The sequence below is a fragment of the Emydura macquarii genome, unplaced genomic scaffold (assembly GCF_026122565.2).
Source record: "Emydura macquarii macquarii isolate MOO-44397 ecotype Brisbane River unplaced genomic scaffold, CSIRO-AGI_Emac_v2 contig_1713, whole genome shotgun sequence".
Lineage (NCBI taxonomy): Eukaryota > Metazoa > Chordata > Testudines > Chelidae > Emydura > Emydura macquarii.
In genome coordinates, this window is record NW_027131850.1 from 1,425,398 (window position 1) to 1,451,728 (window position 26,331).

Below are 26,331 nucleotides of genomic sequence, written 5' to 3' on the forward strand. Positions count from 1 at the left end.
GGTGTGGGACATAAAACTCATATTGCGTTCCTGCTACATTCTTATTTGGTTAGGATCTTTTAGCATGTTAATAACGCTGCTCATAAAAATCTGTCAGCAGACATGTGACTGTTACAGCCATGCACATCAGGGTTCCAATTTAATCATAGTACAAATAACTGTGGAACTGAAACCTCAGAGGTTTAATTTGTTAACTGGAAATTCTTAAATAAACAGTACAATATAATCAATACTTGATCAGGCAACAGTCCCATACTCCCCAGTCAAGTATGACAGCTCAGGTAGAATGCTCCCCTAGCTGTATATTGGAGGGTTTTGAGTGTGGGTTAGAGAGAGGGTTGGGCAAAAATGCAGAGCTTGACATGCGGAGAGCCTGCAGTGGAGATATACTGAAGTTATTGTAGACTGGGGAGGATGACATCAGTCCAGAATGGTGTATCAGAGATGCAGAAAGAAGCATGGTCACACATCCTTCTAAACCAGTGTTTCCTTGCCAAATTTCAGTGCAGAAAGACCAGCGTTTTCAGATCCTAACATCTGTGTGGCTACACGTAGTTGTTTTATAGCTGTAGGATATTAAGGGGGAACAGTGACTAAGAAAGAGGCTAGTTGGGGGAAACTTGCTTATTGAAGGAGAAATTAAAAAGAAATTCATGATTAATAGCTTAATGCTCTGACTCAACTGTCCCTTGTATATTGGCTAATTTCTAATCTGTTCTATGGAAAGACTTTTAACTTGATACTTAAAGATACAGACACTGGGCTAAATTCAGAGGTGATATAGAGAATGCACTTCTTGGTCTGAGTCTCCTCTCATCTCAGTTTCACATTGGTGAAACTCCACTGACTTCAATGGAAATATTGGAGAAACTCCAACCGGCAGAAGCAAATGCAAGGAGTGGCCACCACAGATGCCACGCTACGGACTGTCAGACACTGATAATGCTACCAGACTGTTTTGATACGGATTTGACTCTGGACAGTCTCCTCTCTATGCTGGTTGGCTGGTTGCTGCCATCCCCTCCCTCATAGTCTCTTCACCTCAGCCTCACTCCACATGTCCTCCATGTTCCCCTCCTTTTTTCCTTTCCTCCTCCTATCCTCTGCCCATTCCTCTTCAGCCCTTCTCTTCTATGGCCCTTCTGTCTTCCTATGTCTTTCTTTCTAGCTAATTGCTTCAGAGCAAAACTCCAGCCAAAGAATTAAAAAAATATTGTTGGCGCTAACATGGCGTTTACAAGCCATCCCTCTGCTTATAACTTAAAGCCCCGTTCTCTACCCGGGACTTGCCTTGTCTAGTTCGATTGTGACCTCTTCAGAGCACAGATTATCTATTTCTGTGTCTTTGTACAATGTCAGTAGGTCCTAAATACAACTGTCATGCTAATAATAATGTTGGAGCAACAATAATAATAAATACTCGATTGACACTGATATGAAAGGAGAAGTAGGCCCCCTTGCACTGACTCAGACTGAATCAGACTCCCCTGCACTCACTTATACCCACTTATCAATCTGGGAGTCTAAGGTGATGTAACTTCAACTCTGGGAAATCAGAAGATGTAAGAATGCAGGTGTTAAGGAAGGATGTAGGCTATTTTAATGTATGCTCCCTTGTTAGTTGCTTTTCTTGCTACATGCCTATTTTCTGGCTCCTTGGCTTGTGAATCACAATTTAGATTCATCTCTCAATTTGGTCCACTATATCTGCATAGTATTTGATCAAGTATGTAAACAAAACAATAAGATTTCAATCTGCTCCCATTGAAGTCAATGGAAGTTTTGCAGTTGACTTCAGTGGGGAAATAACTGGGTCTTAAATAGGAGCACTGGTGGGAGGAAGGGACCCTTGACAGGGAGAGAGAGAACAATGAAAAAAGAAAAACAAAGTCAAAAATAGTACCTCGCTACTTTTCACTAACCCACACACTTCATAATTCACACACAAACTGATGCTACACTCCCCTTCTAAGCAAAGATTTAAGAGCAGGGAGCCATAATGCAGTCTCATATAGCTCAGATTTTATTACTTTTACAGAATATATTACAGTATGTTTACTAGTTTAGTATGAAGTATTATCATAAATAATTAAAGCTAAACTGCACTTGTTAAATAAATGAACAAAGTACACTGTGAGCTGCATTAGCTATGCTTTCGTTGCGCTCATTTGCTTAGGCCCTCATCCTGCAAGAAGCTAAGTTCCCTCAACTCCATGAAAGTTGCTCTTTGAGAAACTCCTCATAGGAGTGGGTGCTTGCTAATTCACAGAAGTCAGTAACGTGGGACGGGGCTTCCAGACATTAGTACAAATAAACATGATTTGATTGTAGAAACAAATCCCATTCCTGGGTTAGTGACGTGGGGCTGAGGAAGGATCCCCAAAAGAGATACTTTCATTATACCATATAGTGTATACAATGTGGAGAAACCAGAAGGACTTTGTTCACAAATTACCAGAAGTAAGGCCTGGGGCTGCCACACAGCCAGCCTCCATCCAGCACTAGTGGTCATGTCGGGGAGAAGCAGGTGTGTCCTTATGCCTCCTATTTCACAGTTGCATGGCTCTGTGGATCCATGCTTAGTGTTTAGCCACTGACCTTGCCCTTTGTATGCCCATATTGCCTCCACCTGTGGGTAAGCGATGGCAATCTCATTTGCAGTGTGCATAACTAGCTTATTTTCCTCCTGTCTACAGTCTTTTAAGATGTTTTTGGCTCTTGCGTACCTGCATAAAGCACCTTAGGTTTGGGCCCAGAATATCTGTCTTTAGAACCACCACTTTTCCTCTCATTACCCCATTCACTAGCCCAGCTGACCTCGTTGAATGCTATTGGTAGCATTATGTTAAATGGCTTGCATCACTTTAATATAATTGTGTTCCCCCATTCTTGAGTTCACAAAGAGCTCTCCGGTGGGTTTGAAAGCATACAGGTGAATAGGAGATGGGCAGCATCAACCCAGACACTCAGGTCTTTTGAGGAAACTCCACATCTGCAAAGAGGATAAAGAAACAAGTTAAAAGTGCTACTTTGGATATTAAAATAATCAGTTCTTGTTTCATGTGCATGCAGTGATAGGAAGTTGTGGGGTGGGGTGTGTCTGATTTTTTTCCAGGACAATTTTCTTTCATAGGTAAAGTACAATGTACAAAACAGTTACCCGTGTTATACTTTACAGACACAGGACTAGATTCCAAGCAGGTGTAAATGCGTATAACTCCATGGCCCATAGGTGTGTGTGTGCATACACTACATACAAACAGGTCAGATCTAAGTTACTGAGGATATGTCTTCAGTACCCCAGCTACATCAGCACAGTTACAGTGCTGTGGCTGTGCCTCTGTAGTGTAGATGCTTTCTACATTGACAGAAGAGATTTTTCCATTGCACCTCTCTGAGGCAGTAGTTAAGTTGATGGAAGAATTCAGCCTTACTGCATCTACAATGGGGGTTATGTAACTAGGTTGATCTAATTTTAGGTGTAGACCAGGCCTAGGGCAGGAGTTCATTTGAATTGTTGAATTGTTGACATATCATTTTTTGTACAAATTAACCTGCATGTTTACATTAGCTTAAATTAAGCCAATTTCTGTGTCTCACAGCCATACTGATTAGTCATTTAAAATTTCTGGACTCAGTAACTCAGTCTTCATTAGGAAAGTCTGTTTTTATAATACTTGTCTCTAAAGAGGACCATGGGGATTATTAAGAGGTGGTATTAATTAGCACTAGAAATACCATGAAGAACTTTCCTAGACAAATTCAAATTTTTCATATAGAAACAGAATTTTATTCAAAAGACGCCAGTGTCTTAATAATTGTCTTGAAGCCAAAGCTGGATTTTAAACCTTAGCATGATATATAATTTCCGGATGGTTGGAACCTGTGGGATTTAGCAGCAGAAAGGGACATTGGGATGCTTATGTGGAGAGTAGCAGAAGGGCTGGCAGGGGAGCTCGGGAACTGTGGAAAGAGGTGTCAAGGTTACTTTCTGGAGGGTTTATGGGAGAACTTGGCATGTAGGATGGTGACTAAGTTCAGTGTTAGCAAGAAGAGATGCAGTAAAATTAGGCAGCTGAAATGCTGATTTTGGTGTGTGATGGAGGTTTCTGGGAAAGTTAAGCAGGTGGCTAGATCAAGATTTTTTGCTGGGGAGTTTGTATGAGAGATTAGCAATTGGGAATGCAGTTGTGTTGTTTTTTATGCCTCGTGGAAAGGTTCAGTAGCTAGAAAGTGGGGTCAGGGAGATAGGCCTGGCACTCGGGTTTGTGAGTTCGACAGATAAGGACAAGTGAGAAAGAGGCTTGCAGGAGAGTGAGGGAGTGTTTCCAGAGGAGTATAGTCTACAGTGCAGTTTACAGAGGGCCTGATTCTCATCTCACTAAAACTGGTGTAGATCAGGAGTTAGAGCAGTAGAATTGATGTAAAGAAGTTAAAAGTCTAATCAGAATCAGACCCCTAGGGCTGCAGTGGACCAAGGGTTACCAAAATACTGACTTTTTCATAGCATTTAAAATAGCTTTTTCCCCTTACCCTCTCCTGATTGTCCTGTAAAGACACTTTGGAAATTTGAAACACCTCTTGGAACATTCTTGTTCCTTACTAGGTAATTTTAGTCTAGCCTTGCATCATTTGTTATGGTAGTGGGGTTCAAAACTCCTTACTATGGATGCATTAGGCCTTTCTCAATAGCTATAGGGAAAAAAGTGGATCAGATTTTTTTAGTCCAACTTTGTCTTTTTTTGTTGCTTGTTTGGTAAAATCAATATTTATTTTTTAACTGGAATGCCTCTGAGTGATGCAGCATCTCACTTCCCAGAGAATGCTGGAAACGGTAATGTTACAGTAAGAGGAAGCAGAGCTGGTGCTAGGTATAAGCAGACTAAGCAATTGCTTAGAGCCCCGAGCAGCTCAAGGGGGTCCCCTGTTTGCTTTGTATTATGTGTTCAAGGGGAATATTCCTGTTTAGGGCCCCCAGTGGGCTAGCACCGCCACTGAGAGGGAGTGGGAGAGTGAATTTCCTCCTAAGAGATGAAGTGTTTGAAGATGAGTGTGTGTTTGTTTAGAAGAAGGGGAATGTTTATGACTTTGGAAAGTTAAGGGGTGCTCATCAGGACACTGAAGCCATTCGGTTAATAACCAATTATTATCATTCTATTATTTATGTAGCACTATACATGTGGCGTTTAGTCTGCAAAAGACATTTTTGATGAGGTGTGGCATTACTGATGACACTTTTGCAGTGCAGGCTTCAAGTTCTTTCTCGATGCCACCCACGTTATTAACAATAGAGCTGAAGTAGGTGAAATCACTGAAAATCTGGATGGAGTGGACATGCACTAAAATGCTAGAGCCTGCAACAAGTTCAAAATTGCCAATTAGGACAATTTTTATTTCAGGCTGAATTTTTGCTGCTGAGAGCTTTTTCTTTTTTTTTTTTTTTTTTTCGCTCCAGAGCTTGAAGTGCTACAACTAGCTCGTCCATTGATTTGACAACTAGTGCTATGCCACTGGCAAAATGGATGTAGGTGAGGTGCTTGCCACGAAGACATATGCCTAAAATGCATTTACTTAGTATCTGATCAAGCATGTAGTCTATGATAGGATTGAAGAGTTCTGGAATGGCATCGAATTGCCAACCTAATTCTTAAGAAGGCAGTTCTTTTTCCATGTACAAGGGTGCAGCTTGAGGAGTCATCAGATAGAAGATGGAACATTTTACAGAGCTTGTCAGGGAGGTCTGTGAGTTTCAAGATCAGCCAAAGCAATTCCCTGTCAACAGAGTCAAACCTGACCTTGATATCCATAAATATAATGTGAACAGGGTGCTTGAAGTTTTGTGCCTTCTTGATAAGCTGACTGTGACAATTTGCTCTGTCATGGAATGGCTGGGAGTGAAGCCAGCTTGTTGCAGTCTTCTCTTGTGCCTTAAGATATCAGGGGCTTGGGTCAGCAAGATAGAAACAAAAACTTTCCTCAGGACAGATAGAAAAGTCATGTCACAATAGTTACAGTTGTCTTGTTTGCTGCCTTTATGTTTCCACAGTTGTAAAATAATGGCTTTTTGCCAGTCAGACAGGACCACCTCTGTTCTCTGGATAATATTGATCAGCATCTGCAACCACAAAAGAATAGGTGGTCCAGCACTTTTTAATAATTCCACAGCAAATCCAGATTCCTTTCATCTTATTTCCCTTAAGTTTCTTTGCATCTCTGTACCTGGTTCACGTTACTATAGTTCTCTTTCAAACAGGATTATGTTAATGTGAACTTGGTACCATTTAGTTCATACCAGCAGCGTCCACATGGAGTAGTTAGATAGTAGCGCTTTGGTGCACTCTGCAATTCACACCTCCATAGTCCACACTATAGTGCAGTGTAGACATAGCTTAATTTGTGGTTGGTGTCACTGAGCTCAGCAGACTGATGAATTCTGCAGTTGCTGATGGATGATTTCCAATAATGAGAGATTATAATGTAATCAATCATCTTCTGTATTCAGCTGTTGTCACTTGACCAAGTAAATTGGTGAATTCACTTCCCATGAAACCAGGTGTGCGTAATGACAGGATCATGAGAAAAGCACAACAATAAAAGGTGTTCATTGTTGTTATTTGAGGTATTTGAGATAACAGGTTCACTACATTTTTCTACGGTCAACTCGAATTATCAACAGTAGCATTAAAGTTACTGAGGAGAGTGACAATATTGTGATTAGAGATTGTTGAACAAAAAGAGTTCAGTTGATTGTAGAACTCTGTCTTGTCTTCATCAGAAGCTTCATTGATTGGAGCAAAACAAAGATTAATTGTCTATCTTCCATGCTTATGCTAAAACTGGGCTTTAAGTAGGTAACTGGAAATTGGATCAAATGATAAGATTGATTTCTGGATATAACATTTAAAGAGGAGTCCTTCCTTTCTTGTATCCCAAGCACCCAACCACTCAAGATAATCCTAGACACCCGGATAAGTAGAGAGACAAAGTTGAGGAAATATAACGTTTCGGTGGCCAGGATTCTGACCTATGAGACTAAAATATGCCTCTCACTGTCAATACTGAAAAGAAGTCATGCACCAGTCAGATGAAGCATCTCTGAATGATTGAAAACATCAAATGGTATTAATTTGTATTGAATGAAGAGATCTGGTTTCTAACTAAACAGGTTCTGCTCTCTCAAGCAGTTGTCCAACACTCTCTATGGTGGTGTGATCAACTGCTCCAAATACCTACCACTTTCCCTCTGAGAATCATCTTTGACTTTGATCCAATGAAAGCAGGATGGAAAAGACCCCCTGGAAGGCCTAAAACACAATGGGTAGATGACATCAACAGATACGTGTTCCTCACATCCTATCCTTGGCACCATACCCATTATATGCCAGATTTGGCTCAGGACAGAACATCATGGAGTTGCCTAATGTGTTCGCTGGACTCTCCACTGTTTAAAAAACAGCATGAGGACTAACCCAACCTATAAATGTGAATGGTGCTTTATAGAGAAATATTAAGACCTCTCTGCCTGAGGAGGTTACAATCCAAACTTAATTATAATAAATACTGCAGTTCATAGAACTATATAATAGAAATATAGGGCTAGTTGGGACCTCCAGAAGTCTTCAAGTCCTGCCACCTGTGCTGAGACAGGACCAAGAAAACCTAGACCATCTCACAGGTATTTGTCCAACCAGTTCTTAAAAATCTCCAATGATGGGGATTCCTCAACTTCACTTTGAAGCCTGTTGAAGAGCTTAACTATCCTTATAGTTAGAAAGATTTTCCTAATATCTAACTTAAATCTCCCTTGCTGCAGATTAAGCCCATTATTTATTGTCTCACTGTCAGTGGCCATGGAGCACAATTGATCATTGTCTTCTTTATGACGTCCCTGAACATATTTGAAGGCTGTTATCAGATCCCCCCTCAGTCTTCTTTTCTCAAAGCTAAATATGCTCAGTTCCTCATAGGTGAGGTTTTCTAACCTTTTTCATTTTTGTTGCTCTCCTCTGGACTCTCTACAATTTATCCACAGTTTTCTTAAAGTGTGACTCCCAAAAGTGGACACACTAATCCATCTGAGACCTCACTAGTGCCAAGCAGGGTGAGACAATTATCTTCTGTGTCTTACATATGACACTCCTGTTAATTCACCCCAAAATGATCTTAGCCTTTTTTGTATCTGCATCACATTGTTGACTCCTATTCAATTTGTGATCCACTATAACCCCCAGATCCTTTTTAGGAGTACTACCACCTAGCCAGTTATTCCCCATTTTGTAGTTGTGCATTGATTTTTCTTTCCTAAGTGTAGTACTCTGCACTTGTCTTTATTGCATTTCATCCTCTTGAATTCAGATCAATTCTCCAATTTGTCAGCATTTTGAAAGATGATCTTCTTGCATCATTCTCCACGCTGCCTTACCATTTTAATTGGATTATATTTAAGGTCCAAACTCTGCAATGCTTACACAAGCAGAACTCTCTGTTAATGTCAGTGGGGAGCTCTCAATGAGTAAGAACTGCAAGATGGGCCTCAAAGAGATAACAATCAATATATAAACAGAAAGGAGGATTAAAGGGCCAGTGCTAGGAGGCAAATCTCACATTCCTTATTCAGGCAAAATTCCCACTAAAGTAAATGGGGGCTTTCCATGAATAAGGAGTATGGGATTGGTGCCAGTTTGGAAGTATAGTACCTAGACTTCCTGAAGCCTCATATTGGACTCCTAGCAGGATCATTCTTCCAAAGTCTTCAAGCTGAAACACTAAACATCGAGATCCTGTCTGCTTGGAATGATATTAAAAATTCTATGATGCTTTTCATAGAGGTAGTCTAGATGATTGCCCATGCCGGTCATTTGCCAAAGTTCCCTACTGTCCCCATGGGTGTACTGCAAAAATATGCTCTAATGGCTCTGTTTATACATGGTGCTCTACAATTATCCCCAACTGGTGCAATCAATAGGTTACTGAAAACTAGTGTATATACCCTAATAAAGAATATATATTGTGTTCACAACATTTAGGTAATATATCACAAGCTATATGAGAAGTTAATTCAGCAGAGGTGTCAAACTGAACCTGCTGAATTTTAAATGCTTACATGCGGCACATTACTTTAAAGAGTTCATTTGAATGAGCCCCTGGCCCTGTGTTTCAAAAATTGCTTTTCAAACCTCTGAGAAACTAACTTGGAGTTCTTTTATATAATGCTCATATCATTGTTGATGAAGTATGGTCTAGTGGCTAAAACACAGGATTGGGTGTTAGACAATTTCGGTTCTAGTCGTAGCTTCTCATTTGAAGATCTTGGACAATCCCTGGTGCAACTGCATTGAAGTCACTTTAATCAGAGCTGAACAGGGAATGATGTTTTTGGTGGGTTTTTTATCTACTTACACATAATTTTCTGTTACATTCTAGAAGATAATATTAAAAAACGTAGAGAGAAGTTATTATTTTTCTATTCAGTTATACAGGACTTTTCTGTAAGGTTTTGAGTTACCATCATGGACACATGACATACATGCTGGGAGAGATGAATGCATAGAAATCTATAGCTATTGCCAGTTGCTGAAACTGATGTGAATCTGTTGGCCTGAACAGAGTTCCCATGTAGATTCTTTCTCCTTAAGATGACCTATTTAAATGGGAGTAATATTCTGAAACATAAGTTTCTAGACAGAGGATCCCTCTTCAGAAGTAGAGTGATGAAGCCCAGAACAAAAAGGAAAATGTAATAATAATAAAAACAACTAGAGTCCTGTAGCACGTTAAAGACTAACAAATTTCTGCAGGGATAAGCTTTCATGGGCTGCAACCCACTTTGTCAGATGCATGACGAAGTGTGTTGCAGCCCACGAAAACTTATGCCCGCAGAGATTTGTTAGTCTTTAAGGTGCTACAGGACTCTCATTGTTTTTGCTGTAATAATGATGAAACCAAAAATTTGGCTGTCTTGAAGGAGGCAAATAAAACCTTATATTCTGGGTTGAATTTGCCTTTTGCTTGTTACAGGATAAAAGAGACTGTTGTCAAAGAAATCATATATGCCACTAATTAAGTGAGAAACTAGCATGCTTTAAGGGAATTCTCAATTCATCTTTGTTTTAGCTATATGACAATGAAAAGTTTCCAGATCTAAATGATTTTTCACTTGATCGACTTGGTTTGGAGGAGGGTTAACAATTGTGAAGAAGTGTGGGCTGGTGCACCAAAGAAATGCCCTTATGTGAACAAAGCATTTGGTAATGGCCTGATCCTATGTGGTGCTGAGTGGCTTTCCTGAACCTGCCGAAAGCCAGGCACCGCCAATGGTGCTCAGTTTCTTACCGGAGCCAGTAGGTTGTTGTTATTTTATTATTTATTTGCATTGTCCTAGTGCCTAGGCGTCCCAGCCATAGACCAGGACCTCATTGTGCTAGGCGCTGTACAAACACCGAACAAAACAATGGTCCTTGCCCCAAAGAGCGTACAGTTTAAGTATAAATCAAGAGACAACAAATGGATACAGACAGATAGGGGAGTATTAGAAAACAATGAGACAGTATGGGTCAGCGTGCAGTTATCACTATCCTCTATGTACAGTTTGCTGGGTTCAGTGCTGTGATGGGGTGGTCTGTCCCCTTATGGATCATGGTTTTTAGGGGTCAGTCCATGGCCCGTCATGTGGCATTGCCCTCTAAGATTTGGCAGGTCTGATATACAAGGACATAGGATAAATTGGGAGAGAGGAAATGATCCTGGGAATAAGTAGTGGTTGAAAGGCAATCCCATCACTATTTCTTTAAGAATCTGGAACTAGGAACCTTCCAGAATGGGCATGGCTGTGGAGTGAGTTTTAGGAAAGGGACTAGTTTATATTCTGCCTCCTCCCTCATATCAGGGCAGCCATCAGCACTCAGCAGGTGAAGGCTGGCCTGCTGAACCCTCTGGATCTGGGGACTAATTGGAGGGAAAAGGGGCCAGTTGAAGGAGAAGCTGGCTAAGGCCGTACAACTGGCCTAAGTTACAAATCCAGCTCCAAGGGAGAGAGCTGGGTGACTCCTGCCTAAAGTAGAAAGTCAGGGGGGCTGTTTGAAATACAAACCCAGCTACAGAAGGAGGGCTGGAGGAGATGCCTGTCTGAAGGAGGGGTTATTAAAGCGAGGTTATCACTATTTCTTGAGACCATCACAGTCTAGACTCTGGAGCCATCAGAGTGACATCTGGGGCCAAAGACAGAATCCCAGTGCTGAGGCTGGGACTCTGTGTAAAGCAACATGACCCCTTGTCCCCTTCTCTACGAAAGCTATTGCTGGGGCTGATTCTTCTCTCACTAACATGGTGTACGTCCATTGACTTGAATAGAGTTACTCCTGATTTACACCAGTGTAAGTGACAGGAGAATCTGGCCTCCAGACTTGGGTGAAATCTTGTCCCCACTAAAGTCAGTGGTAAAATTCTCACTGGGTCAGTGTGCAGTTAGCACTGGGGCAGGATTTCACCTCAGGTGCTGTTTGAAGCAAGACCTGGCAAAACTGCTGGTGCTGAAGAAGGTAGGAAATTCCTGGAGGCTGGGCTAGTGGCTGCTGCTGCTGCTAAAGAGTCTTGCTGGAGAATGGGAAAAATCTCTCTCCCTTAAGAGTGCTGGCTTTCTGCCAGTAGTCACCTCCTTCTGCTGCGGGCAATGGAACTGCAGGCAGTGCTTGTTGCTTCTCTCACTCAGGCCACAGCTGCTAAGCCACGTGGGAGCTTCCTGGGAAATAAACTAACCAACAGAAGTCATGATGAGCTTGTTCATCACAATATGTATGGTACCCGGGGGCCAAATACACTCCAGGTGAAATTCACTCTGTACTAGGCTTAGACAGGAGGTGATTTTTACCCTGACAGTGTATGTGGTTGCAACTACATTGAAGTCAGTGTAGTTACACCCATTTACACCACCAGTGAATTTGCATTGTTTTGTTTTTGTTTTTAATCTAGCAAATGAATTCTTGTAGCGTACCTAGAAGTGTTCTCTCTCCTTTTGAAACTGTAAGGGTGGGTGGGTAGATAGACACCCCCTTTGCTAGGAAATGGATATTCCATGCTATGAAGGTTTTAAATGCATTTCACTTCTTTGGAAATTTAAAGGCCTCTCTAGGTGCCCATCCAGGGCTCTGGGCACCTATTCCCTACAGAAAAATAAGATCATGCACTTAACAATACAATAGAAAGGACTGTTCTTTTGTATATAATGAGGGTATTCAACTAAACCAAAATCCTACCAATGCACAGCCCACCCCTTCCTCAAATCCTGGGAAAAAGATGGGCTTTGCAGCATGCGAAGATGGTTAACAAACCCAGGCTGAGGCAGATCGGGGGAGGGGAGAAACAAGTTCAAAGCTGAGGACCTTTTAAGGATAACACTGTGCCAGCAGCTGTCCCCAATTTATAGTGAGGCAGTTCCACCTCAAGCATTTCTGCTGTTCACAACTACACAATATGGCATGGGGAAAACAATCCTAGTGGCAAGAGCACTGAACTGCGAGTCTGCAACACAGGAGACATGCATTCTATGCCTGGATCTGCCACTGGTTTCTGGGTGACCTTGGGCAAGTCACTTCATCTCTGTGCCTCAGTCTTCACATCTGTAAAAGGGTGATAATGACATTGACCTCCTTGTAAATTGCTTTAAGATCAGCTGATGTACAGTGCTATAGAAGAGCTAGGTATTATTATTTAGGACTTTAGGGAGACATTTTCAAAAGCACCAAAGGGAACTGGTAATACAGCCCCATTGAAAGTCACTTAAAAGTCAATGGGGCTAAATCCTTTCAGCATTTGTCTCCCCTATAAGTAAAAAGTAGCACCAATAGCTGGAAACCTAATTCCATGTGGAAACTCATTGGCTGTGCTTACACTGCACCATCTATCTCAGGATCTCAAAGCAAGGCTAATAATATCTATAAATCTAAGATAGTTCATGTGACAGAATTGCAGCTGTTCTGAAATACTTGATGAATGCAGTAAGTTGGCCTGTTTCTTGGGATATTTACTGTATTAATATATTGGTTTAGTTACTATGGGCTGTAAGGAAAAAGAAGCAGGAAGGGAAAAGAATAGCTAGCAATAAACCACTTCCCATCAAACGCTTGAAAGTTGTTAAGGGGCAGTGCCATTACAGAAGAAGGCAGGTGCCTGGTAGAGATCAACTATAGCAGGTTAAAAATGGGACTCTCTCTCAAAAGAGATGGGAATTGTTTGGGAGAGTGCTTTAGAGGAAACAGACTAAGATTCAGGCTCCTGGTGGGGTGTCTGAAAAAGTCGGGTCTGCTTAGATTACCGTGATTGGAGGGAAAAGGAGCCAGTTGAAGGAATCGTTGGCTAAGGCCCTACAGCTGGCCTAAGTTACAAGTGCAGGTGAGCCTGTAGGTAAAACAGACGTGTGCAGACTGTTTATTGTTTTAAAGTCCTTTTTCCCTAAGTGCTTTGTTCCTGTTGCTAAAATAAATAATACTTTGATTTAAGAAGGCTGTTGTATCACTGTAGTCACCTCTGGTCAGAGTTGCCTGAAGGGAAGAACCGCAGTCAGATCTTCTGGGAAAGCACATTCCTACACAGGGTATTGTAGCCCAATGCCTGGCGTAAGAGTAGGAGAATCACAGAATTCCGCGCTGCAATGGATTAAGAAAAAGGAGTGAGGACTGACACCTGAAGGGTGCACTTATTGAGACCAGAAGTTGACAGAGGTGCAGCTAGCTCTGTTACGTGACAGCTCATGTATATCCATGAAAACTATAGAGAAAATATGCATAAAAAACTCTGCAAGATAAAATAGAGGGAAATCTCTGGGGCAGATCTAGACTATACTCACCCCAATCCACTGCAAAGATCACAGGGAAGGGCATTAGTGATGCATAGTTCAAGCCTGACTGTCATGGACCCAATGGGTTGAGAGCAATAGAATATTCAGTCTGAGTATATTTTTCAGCTCAGACTTCTTGGGATAGTAATTCACATTGTTCTAACTCAATCCCTTGTCTGTGTGGTTTTATAAAGCAAAAGAGCTTTGTGGGCAGTTGATTTCCTAAAGCACAGTGTATTGCTTTTTTTCTTTTAAATAAAGCAAGTGCTCTGTTTTTGAAATAACATAATGGGTGAAAAATTACTTTATCCATCTTGGTGGCAGGGCAGCAATTCGTTGTGCTGCCAACTGGAAGACCTGGATCAGGGACAGATTTGGGTTCCCAGGCTTAGTGCCAGAAGAGCTGAGACATATTTTTGAGGTGATGTACTTGGACTCTAGGGGGAGATTGTTGACTGATCTGAGCTGCTTTAGAAAACATCCTACCAGTTGATCGACAAAACAGCACTGATCTTTGCTACAAAATGGACTGCTCTTCTGCCCTGCCTTGGATGTGGGTTATACATATAAGGTGCTGTTGTTATGGTAGCTACAAATGCCACTGTAGAGTTCAGTATATTTAGAACTTAACTTAAAAAATCTCTGCATATAAATAAATGTATTACCAGCCAGTCGTTGGTGGATATGTGTTTTTATATTATTTTTATTATTGATATTATTATTATGCATTATTCATTATTTACGTATATCGCTAAGGTTGCTGCAACAACTGAGGTGTGAGATTAAAATGCATTAGCTCAGCTGTCTGTACTGCAATAAGGGGAGTTCACTTAATCAGCCTTAGTGGTATTGTGCCATAGGTGAACACAACATTTTACAGAAAAAAAATAAAGACAAAGGACCAGATGCTGGTTTCTGTTAACGCTGGTGTAAATCTAGAGTAACTCCACTGACGTAAACTGGAGTGGACACCAGTTTATGTGAGAGCCAACTTTGTCCTCTTGCTCTATGTACCTTGCAGTGGAAGACCCTGATACTGCAAATACTATTAAATCAATAGGACTAATGATTGTGCATAAAGTTAAGCATGGGCATATATCTTTGCAAGCTGATCTGTGTGAAAGGAACTTCTATGCCAACATGGAGCCCCATTAATTTCAGTCAGGCTCTACATAGGTGCAGGGGCTCACTTAAGCAGATCTGCATCCAAGATCCCAATCATACAGAGACTTACACATGTGCTTAACTTTACACACTATGAATGTCCTAATGGCTTCCAGGGGAGTGCTCTCAAAGGTAAAGTTACTCAAGTGTGTAAGTATTTGCAGGATCAAAGCCAAAAGGTTTTACCAAAAATACAATGAAAAATCTATAGACCAAGGTCCTGATCTTGCAAAGACTTGTGCAGGTGCTTAACTTTATGCACTGTGTGTAGTCCCACTGACTTCCCTGGGACTACTCACAGTGTGCAGAATAAAGTACATCAGTAACTGTTGGTTTGGGACCTGTGCTTGATGAAGAGGTGAGTGGGGAAGACAATCTCGTAGGTAGGTAGGTAGGTAGATAGATATTATTACTCTAGGGGACCAGAGTTTTCCAGGGAGGGCTGAATGTAAAAGTTGTTTGCTTTGTGAATATCTTGATTTCTTAAAATTATATGAATGTTATATTAATATTATTGTCTACTTAGCTATAAAACCCAAGATAGGTTAACAGTATTGAATATTCAACAGACTAACTTTTAGTGTTGGGTCATTGTTGAAAGGTTTGTAATTTGTGCGTCTTTTGTAATTACATGTAGTTAGAAAGCTGTAATAGCAGTTTGTTTCCCCCCTCCCCCCTCTGATTTTGCATCCAAATGTAGGCTGTTTTTATGCAGACCAGATGAAGTCCTGGGGCAAAACTGACATCACAATGGGTTGTCATTAGAAAAATCAGGAGGAGCCGGGTGTGGAAAGATTATGCGTGAAGCTCCTACATTTCCCACCAATGAACTGTGAAGTGAACTCTGCTTGTCAGACAGGTTATTGGGGCAGGACATGTGATGTGACATTGTTTCAAAAGCAACTTTTTGCCAACACCCTTCAGCTATGAGCTCAGGAATCTCCTCAGGTGGAGAGCTGCTGATAAGTTAGGACTTGCATGCTATGTAGGTTGCAGAATATTCCACTGCTTTTATTTTTTTAAATCAATTGCCTTTTTACAATGCAACACAAACAGTGCAGTAAGGATCTAAACCTTTCTTTCTAGTAGACTCGGAAACCTGGATGTAAACACATGAAGGCTATCCAAATTGCTGTTGGAAGGTAGTAAAGTTTTTTTTCCTTTAAATAGTACAGCAGCAAGGTTCTTGTTTTATTTCATTAATATTTTTTGTGTTGGAAAAAAAGGAGTAATTAAAATTGAAATTCTAATGATAAGGATTTGACTTAAAGTGGGAACAAGCCAGGAGGAAATTCAAAGTTGAAGTTGCAAAACTCCATCTTTAACTCTCCTTTTTTTGTATCTAGGTATTGTGTGTTATTTAAGGTCTCGGATAGTTTGGAGACCCTGCAGGGTCTAATTTATTAAATTAACTCAGAATAGCTATTGGACTTTTAACTATGAGTTTCCTAGCTTTCAATTCTGTCTTCTAGGCATTTCTCACCCTGGGACTTAACTTCAGTACTCAGAGGCATGTGCAACAAATTGACTTCACCAGGGGCTGGGCACATGTTTCAAAGGGCAGAATTTGGCCCTTAATGTCATTTTAACTTCAGTCTTTTTGTATGAGTTGCTACTTCACTTCAGAATTTAGTAAGCTGCAACTTCTAAATATGCAAGCAATTTATCTGGATAATCATAAAGCGTCTGCAGTCTTTATGCAGACAAAAGCCCCATTTGACATGAACCACTGTATACAGCAACCACTGTCACAGCAAACAACATTATTTATAATGCTAACAGTAAACTATAAACTCTCTTATTTCACGTTAAACAGAATGAGGAAAGTCATCTTCATTAATGTGATACTTTTGGAAAAAGTTTCTTCTATGTTTATTCAAGCACCTAAAATCTAAAATATATATATTTTTAAAAGTCCTCCACTTTCTGTCACAGATTATAAATTTTAATGGAAATATAAATAATCGCACAAACTCATGAGACAGGTTTGATACAAGTGTTTTGAAGAAATATTTTACACTAAACTAAGGCACATACAAAATGATAAATCAAACACTGAAATAACTGATTTGTCATTTTGTTTCCATTTGGACACAACACTTTAATCACATGTGTGCATTTGTGTTCTTAGTACTGCAGTGACCCGGGTTTCACTTTAAGGTCAGTATTCAATTTCTGAAGAATCTAATTTAAAGCTATTTATAGTGCTTTGTGATTGCCTGTAATAACTAATGGAAAAACTAGCAACAGAGAAATAAATGTGTAACAGCTGCATCTACTTTAAATTGATTAAAGATAGTAAAAGAAATGTAAATAGAAGAGTGAATTTGACAACTAAACAGAAGCAAGTATAGTATCTGTTTTATTGTGAAAAGGTTTACAGACATAACTCTAACTCCTCAGGAGGCCCTGGATCCCAGTGTTTAAAGTTTACTTTGCTGTTTGTCTTGAGTGGGGTCAGTGTAGTAAGTGAATAATTTATAGGCAGCATGAATGAACTCATTAGTCACCTTTTCAGAGTTTAAATGAGTTTTGTGGTTGTCATTACATGGGCCTTCTGTTCAGCGGCACAGCAAAATGACAGTTTGGCAGTTGACTGGCTTGTAGCAGGACAGCCTGTCTCTTTTCAAGCCTGGATTTGCTTTTGTGTTCTATTGAAACCCCCATTCTATTACCCAGTGCAGGTCCAGTAACTTTCAGAATTAAGAAGATTTTCCAGCAAAAGCTCTTTTGTTTTGTTTGTTTGCATTAAAATATATATATATACTGAAAGTGGTTTAACAAGCAAGGGTGGAGCAAGTAAAGCATGTACATAAAAATGCATATATACACACACCATAATTGACTTTTTTTGTGTTTCAAAATGTTCTGAAGTGGTAGCAATTTTAGGTTCCAATCCTGTAACCATTTATGCACATGCTAAATTTTAAGCACTGGAGTCAATGAGACTACTCAGAAGCTTAAAGAAAAGTATAAGTGTTTGCAGAACTGAGGCCTTTCAAAAAGTAGTTATATTACAGTCTGGTAGTTTTTTGGTTATTAAGGTCCTGATCATTTCTTCTGGCTGTGGGAAATCTGTAGATGGGAAAACTTAGCTACCAAAAATATGAGGTGAAAGAGAGAGGCTCTAAATCCACCAGATCATGCCATCTGTTGGATGAGGCTGTCTGTCTCCAGAGAGGCAGGGGCAGTGCCAATAGGAAGATTCAAAGGGTAAATCAGCCCCCAAACATGAGAATCTGCAACCACAGTGGAGAAGCACAAACCCACACATGTGGAATCCAGAAATTACTACTTCTTCCTCCCTCTGCCTAGCAGCATGATTGGTTCAAATGCCGTGATATCTTGATGCCCCCACCAAGGTTCACGCTCTGTGAGAAGTTACTATCAAGATGTGGGAGTTACTGCTGGTCAGTAAATTCAGTGGTTTTCCCCCCACAGTCTTCTTCCTTATTTATTGAGAGCATGTGGTGCATGGCAGCTGCTCTCTGGTTCAGCCTCCTCAACACCCCAAACCCAAGGAGAAAGGGGAAACTTACAAAAGATGCTACTGTTTCAGGGTCCCTTTGTACTCCTGCCTCTTCAATTTTTCCTTGTCTTCTAGTCTACTTCCACAGTGTGTTTGGTAGGACTCTGAACCCATAAGAAATGCTGTCCACACTAAAACCACAACTTGATTTTTTTTAAAATCAGTTTGTGATGTTCTCATCTTGCCAGATTACAAAGTATATCCACAGAGCAGCTTTTTCCAGACACAACCATGCATCAACTGAGTCTGCACATCTACACCTACCACACAGCCTATGTTAGTACCAGTGCATTCTGGGAAAACCTGGCTAGCAATCCCATAGTGCCTCAGCAGCGAACAGTGTCCAAAAAATATGCATCTAGAGCCACCATAGTAGCATGTGAGGCAATGCATCCTGGATGTCTTTCTCAGGGGAAAAAGAAGACCGTCCATCTGTTTATGCAAGCATAGCTAGCGAGTACCATCCACACCGAGAATTAAGTACTAGTAACTGGTTATCGGAAAACGGTCAGGTGCTAGCCTAGGCCACTGGAAAGAGCAAAGCACAGTTAGTGCCACAGTTACACATGGTCAGCATTTACTTAAGGCTGGTCTACACTGCCGCCGGCGGTCGATGGGAGATACACAAGCTATGTAAGGTAACTTGCGTATTTCCCATCAATGTACTTATGTTCACGTAGCGTGGCATCATCCCTCCTGTCGACACAGCCTTATTCCTTTCAGGGATATGGATTACTGGCGTCGACCAGAGAGCTCATCTGGGATCGATTGAATGGGTCTCCATTACCCGCTCAATCGATCGCCATGGAGCCGGCAGTGAAGACATATCCTTAAACCACATTTAGCGTCAGTCACGCTACTAACTGGTTGCAAACCCTGTCTCCGATAATAGATATGATTTTAAGAAAAAGCTCACTACAGTGAAGCAAGGCACACATCTCTGGGAACAGAACAGATTGCTGATAGCTGTATTATTCAAGGTGCATTTCACTAAAAGTAAGCATGGAGCTACTGAAAGGTCAAGAATGTGTAAAAAGTGATGATCTTTACAACTTTCTTTAAATCTATGGAAGACACACCTGATTCCATGTAATATCTCCCATAAATTGTCATAGGCAAGATCCTATGCCAACTTAAATTGCATTTGTGGCTGTACAAATAAAGGACCAAGTCCTAAAGTTCTTACTTAGGCCTTACTTAAATTAAGAGCTTTTATTAAAGAAAAACAGAATAAGGACTTCCAGATTTGGCCCAGAAATAATTGTAACTTGTTTTTAGCAGTTCCATTCAACAGTAAAACTTTGTAACAATATTAATTGTCTTAATTACTGTTTTCCCAGGTAACTTTATTATTCAGAATTGGACCTTTTGCTTTGTATGTAACTTTGGTTGCATCATTCTCATCTCTCTGTACCAAAAAAATAAAAATCTAGTTGATTTCTGTCTTTGATAACTTTGGCAGGTTTAAACTCAGTTGTCATACAATTATGGTACATGGAATTCTAAGTTAAAGAGATAATACAAGGCCAAATTGTTGTTACATCAGTGTAACTGACAGCAGAATCTGGTCCATCAAACCCCAGAAAAATTTGAAAATGAAAAACTCATTCTGTTTCTCTCTCCTTCAACATCTGCATGTAAACTAGAAGGCCAGGTTACATTACAGGCTTGTGCTGGCATAGCTATGTTGGTCTAGGATATAGTAAGTGGTGATTTCTGATTGACAGTTGTGACCCTAGAGTAGCCGCAGTTGTACTGCAAAGTTGCACTTTTGCTGGTGTAGTTTGTTTGCTTGGAGGCAGTGGGGACTGGAATAAGCAAGCAAAAGTGCAGTTTTGCTAGTATAAGTTGCATCCATATTAGGAGTGCTTTGCTGGTATACTATTCTGGTGTGGCTATACTGGCAAAGCACTCCTCGTGTAGACCAGGTTTAATAATTGTATGTGGGGCAAAGCAGCATGTGTGATTTTTTTTCCCCTTCCCTTTAACGTTTACTACTGATAATTTGACAGCTATATATAATTTTAGTACTAAGTATACTCATTTCCTCAGAAGTTGCAGGCATGTGTAACTACAATGGCATCATAAACTTGTGTGCATCATTTTACAAAGGAAGTTTTACATGAAAACACTGTACTGTGTTGTTCTGATTATTCAAAATTTATTATCCTGTGGTTCATGGAACACTAAAGCTGCAGAAACATATAATTTTGTTTTGTCTGATCACTGGCAAGATGTATGCCTCTTATAAAGCTTTGCACTGATGCTCATTTTCTCACAAATTCAGCTCTCTTTCTGTTGGGTTTCTACAACTGGTGTAATTGAGAACCTGAGGAATGTTTAAATGAAAGGATAAACCAGTTATGTAACTCTGATTATATGTATCACAGGGACTGATCACAATAGAGGTTTCCCATCAGAAAGTAGGAGTGGTACTGGTATCAGATCTGAGCAATATTTACCCATCATTGTTAGAACCTCTATTATCCCCTCCTGAATTGTGGGTGGGTGGGTGGAGGTGGACTGCATTATATAGCATGTGACTCTGATAGTCATTTGGTGAACAAAAAGAGGAAATGCCAAGTGGAAGTGGCAGTATGAAAGAAGGCACAAATACAAGTGTGGGAAGAAAGAAACAAAAAAGATCACTTGAGTGGAGCAGTTGTAGCAGCAGGAAGTGTAAAAGAGGAAATGAGGGCAAAAGTGCACTGTGTTAACAATAATTTTTTTTAATCATGCCCAAAAGTGTGTAAGGTACCATCAACAGAGATAAGACAAGATCCCTGCCGAAGGACATTACAAACTGATTTTAGACATGATGCAACAAGAAGGGGAAACAAACCAGTGGGGAGAAAGAACAGGAACAAAATGGTGAAGGCTAATGCACAGCACTATGGATCAAAGCCTTCTTCTAATGAGATTGTAAAATTAAATTGATTGTAAACTCTTTGGGGCAGGAACCATGTTCACTTCTGTGCTTGCAGAGTGCATAACACAATGGGGCCCCAATCCAAACTAGGAGCTCTGGGAACAACTGCACTACAAACCATAAGTCATAATTCACAGGCATAATTAGCGAATGTTTTGTAGACCTCATGGAAGAACTGGGTTTTCAGGAAAGCTTTGAATGAGGAGATGGTAGCAGCCTTGGAGGAAGGCTCAGGAAAGGTGCCCCATAAATAGCAGGTGGGCATGGAAAAAATAAATGGAGACAGTTGTGGGAGAAAGACGACAATGGTGCAAGGCTTGATACCCTGAGTGGATTGATCCGGGCAATGTGATCGGAGATTAGGTTAGATTGGCATATAGAAGATAGGGCTGAGTAAGGACTTGAAGGGATGACAAAAAGCTTGAACCCGATGCATTATGGGGCTGCGGGGCAAAGGGCAGGCAGTAGAAATATTCAGAGGAGTTGTGATACATGGTCAAACTAATGGACAAAGAAAATGTTCTCACCAATGATGAAGATGATGGAGGGAAGATAAGAGTCTGTGCTCTTTGCCATGCTCAGTTTGCAGTGTTGGCTTGCAGGAGGTATCAGAGAGTCCAGTCTGGATGGAGGGTAAGGAAATGGGATAGAGAGAGATTCTAGGAAATCCTCATTAAATGGAGAGAGACTGAAACAGTGACTGGTATTCTCAAAATTGAATTGAAAGTGGATACATTCTTGTATAGCTATCTATGGTGCGATAATAATCAGAGATTCTTCTAACAAATGTTTGAGACCACATATACTCCCATCTTACTGTATATAACACTTCTCATCTGAAGATGTCAAAAGCCCTGTACAAAAGTCAGTATTATTATTATTTGTATTATGATAGCATCTAGGAATGGACAAGGACTCCATTGCACTAAGCACTGTACAAACACAGAATAAAAGACATTTCCTGCTCCCAGAAGCATACAATCTTATTATCCCCCACTTACAAATGGGGAAACTGAGGCACAGGGAAGTTCAGTGACTTCCCTAAGATTGCACAGTAAATCATTGACAGCAAAGACTAGAATACAAGGTTCCTAACTCCCAGTCCTGTGTTCTAGTTTACTGCTTATCATACATGCATTTAAAAAATGTTTGGACTGGTCCTTGGATGTTATCCTTATGGCTTACTGTGGCAGGACCTTTTCCCACAGAAAAGTTGTGTCCCATTGAGTCAATTGGAAATGTTGCCATTGATTTGAAACAGAATAGAATTGAACTCTGTATCCGAACAGGATACGTACTTATGTACTGAGTTTATATCCCACAACAGTGTCCCATGAGATTTTGCCCTTGACACTTATGAAACAATGCGCATTAGCTGAATTCCGCTGTTTTGTAAGACACTAGACTTTTGAAATGAATGGCAAATGTCTCCTCTTTGATGTTGATAAAGAGTCAGTTGTTGTCTTCCTGAAAGAACTTTCAAAGTACTTGGAATAAATTTATGTGGGTGGGGTTATGATTTGGTCATTTAGTTTGTGTTTAAAACAAAATGGTCATGAGATAAGAATTGTGTAAGGTAATGGTTGATCCACAGTGTACATCAGTGTTAGAAACAAGTGTGATTGCAGGGCACTGTTTGGAGTAGGTAATAAAGATATTTTCTTGTATAATGGATATTGTTTCCATTCTTACATTCAGTTGCTGGTACAGCTTTCTGAAAAAATGAAAGAATGTGAAATATCAGTTCAGTAGACAGAGGGAAAAAACCTATCAGCAAGGGAAGATCTTAACAAGTCATGACTGGAATTTATCTCAGTTCTCCAAAAGGAAAAACAAGCACTTTTTGCTGGTGTAACTACAATTATGCTAGTGTTTTTGCTGGTATAAAAATGTAATAAAAATCACACCCTTAACCAATATTATTGTACAGGCAAAAAATTCTAGTGCAGACCTGGCCTATATGGAAGGGAAAATTTTGTGTAGCTATAATCTAATTTGCAGGTCTTATTCACCCAGAAACAATGTGAAAACCCTTGATTTTTTATGATTAATTTAACAGCTATTAATTGCAATTGTCCACCTTTAAGATTAGCATTTTCTTTTCGTAAGTAAGTTATGTGAATACATTACAGTATTAGAAGAGGAAGTGTTGCCTAGTAAATAGAGCACTATGGCTGTGACTTGGGAGACCTGGTATCTATTCCCTGCACTGCCACTAGCTACTTGGGTGATCTTGGGGAAGTCCCTCTGCCTCATTTTCACCAGCTGTAAATGGGGATAAATATATCAACCTCCTTTTGTAAAATCTTTTGAGATCTGCTGATGAAAAGCACTATATAAAAATTAGTAGTGGCATGACTGGCAATTAATAGGTGTGGGGAGCAGGTATAAAGAGGCCTAAGTTTTATTTCTAGCTTTATTACTGACTGAAGTCTGACCTTGGTCAAATCACTTCACCCCTCTGTGCCTCAGTTTCCCACATGTAAAATGGGGATAATTATATTTACCCAGATTTGTGAAATATTTTAAGCGGTACAGATGAGAAGTCTATAAAAATGCTAGCTGTTGAGATTTATACTCTCTAGTGCTCTTGAACTCCTGCAGAATTCAGCCACCCATTTAGAACCTTTGGAAAAAGAGTGGGTGGGTGTTTCTGTTTGCTTTTTAAATTAGATTAGTACAACCAGTTTAACTCAATTGGTGTTAAATGGGTTTCTCAACTGAGTTAACACCAATCCTGTTGAGATAGCTGGACTGCGGGGGAACAAAGCACCTTCTTTCCTAGACAAGGCCTTAGGACAAGTTTCTCTAAGGAATAAACTGTTTCCTTACTCTGTGATTGTGTTGGTTTCTGGTTTGTTGTCTGTTGCAGTTTAAAGCATTTATCTCTAGCTGGTGCAGGCTGTCAGACTCATAGCTCTATTTTTAAACCTATAAAGCTTTAACTGTATTGGGTCCTGGTCTGGATAAATTAGTACCCATATGTGCAGTACCTCAGCAGTTGGAATGAGCTAAACCATTTGAGCTAAGAGTTCCCTGGTTTAATTGTAAGGATGCTGGAGGGGATTTTCCACTGTCCTACACCTTGTACTATCACTTACCCCTGTGTATAGTGGGTGTAAAAATACTACCATAACATTTGATATCTACTTTGTATGGGGATAAATGGCTACACAAAATGCAAGGCAGTGGAGAATTAGGGTTAGTGTTGGGTAGTTTGCTTGCCCTGCTTTTTTTCCAAATCCTCAATTTGTTGACCTTCAGACTTGTCTGCTCTGCCACCCTCTTCTGGTTTGAGGGATGGGTACAGATACTGCCAAGTGGCACGTCTAGTTTTTGAATATTGGATCCTAATAACCTTGTTGTACTGGACCGGTGCATGCCGATAAATGGAAACATCACTACTACTACCACCAGGATACCCCTTGCCGGGAGGCGACTAAGCCATTATTCAGTGAGACTGTGAATAAAGAGGTTTCTTGGATTGTGCCCCCGAAGGAGCAATTCTCGGGCTGTGAAGGAGTGAATTCCAAGGCCCAGGACTAGCTATTTGCCCCTGTTGCTCTCAAGAACAACCTTGAGGCCTGGCTGTCCTAAGATCCCCATCAACGGTAACTTTTTAAAGAGTCTGAGACTCTCTACCTTCTCACCCTGTTGTGATGAAGGATTTTAATTGGGAGGGTGGCAGTCGGGCCCCTCCTGCTGTGTTGGGATCTCCCAGCGCCGCAGTTTCAGAGCGCAGAGCAAACAGGGGCTGAGAGCAGTGTTTCTAATGCACACACCGTGAACTCGGAGAAGGCCGAGCTGAGGACGAGCCCTGAGTTAGAAACTCGGAGGTGACTTTCAGACCACCCAACCCAGGAGCAAGGGGAACGGAGGGGAGAGGGTGGTGGGTAACTTGGAGCCCCCCTAGAAGAGAAAATGTCTATACTCGCAGGACGGGAGAGGGGGAGACTGGAAGTGGTGGAGCCGGAGAAGCAAGTGAAGGAGCCGGAGGGAGGGAGGGAGGCAGCTGGTGAATTTCCTGTGAGCGATCGGAACGTGGAGCAGGGGGAAGCCAGGACTCGAGAAGGATCCGGATTTGCTGGGGGTGTGGGCGGGCAGGGAGGGTGTTTTCGTCCACCCCCCATTGGGATCTCCGTGCGTGCAATAAGAGCAATCCCCCCTCCGTCCCTCCCTTCCGTGGCTGCTCTAGTCTCTCAGCTGGACCAGCCCACGTTTTCTCTTTCTCCCCTCCCTCCCTGGTCATGTGTCGCCTTTTTTGTTTGCTTGCAGTGGAAACAATTTATCGCTCTTCTGCTAGCACCGACCCAAATCGCTGCCCATCAGGAGTAAAGGAGTGGGGGGGGAGGGAAGACGGGGGGGAGGTAAAACGGCAGGAGGGTCCCATGGTACCGTATTTCCTCTTGTGCCCTGGGACCCCTTTCCCCTTCTGCACATTGTTGGCTTAGGCTAAAGGAGGAGACGATGCCTTGTTCAATCAGATGAAAGTTTGCATAATAACCATGAAAGGACAGCGGTAAAATCTAACCTCTCTCAAGCCAGGTAAGTTGTTGTGGTTTGTTGTTTTTGAAGATTGCATAAGGCACTGCTTTGAGTGGCTAAGTGGAAATCGCAGATCCTTTTTCTGCAAACTGATCAGCTTTTTACATTAACTAAAAACATGCTGTTCGTCTTTCAGAATTGCAAATCGTGTCTGTGCTCCTAGCTAAACAAAAGAAGGGAATAAGTTGATCGAAGAGTTATATGTATGCCTCAAATGTGTGTTGTTTTTGTTGTTGCTCCTGATGCTCCTGCTACTGCTACCTTGATTCCCTAAGACACTTAATGAACAGAGTTGGCATTGTCTTTAAACTAAAAAGCCATCGTAGGCAACAG

The 26,331-nt window shown here is 41.0% G+C and overlaps 1 protein-coding gene across 3 annotated transcripts in view; it reads left to right on the plus strand.

Annotated features, from left to right (window-relative positions):
* FOXN3 (forkhead box N3) overlaps window positions 1–26,331 on the plus strand; it is a 292,978-nt gene that overhangs the window by 85,477 nt on the left and 181,170 nt on the right. For 2 of the 3 annotated variants that reach the window (XM_067556332.1, XM_067556334.1), the window contains exon 1: window positions 25,710–25,998. The exons of the other annotated variant lie outside the window; for it this stretch is intronic. The gene's annotated coding sequence lies outside the window, so the exon portion shown is untranslated. Of the gene's footprint in view, window positions 1–25,709; window positions 25,999–26,331 lie in introns of those variants that run through there. 3 annotated transcript variants of the gene reach the window in all.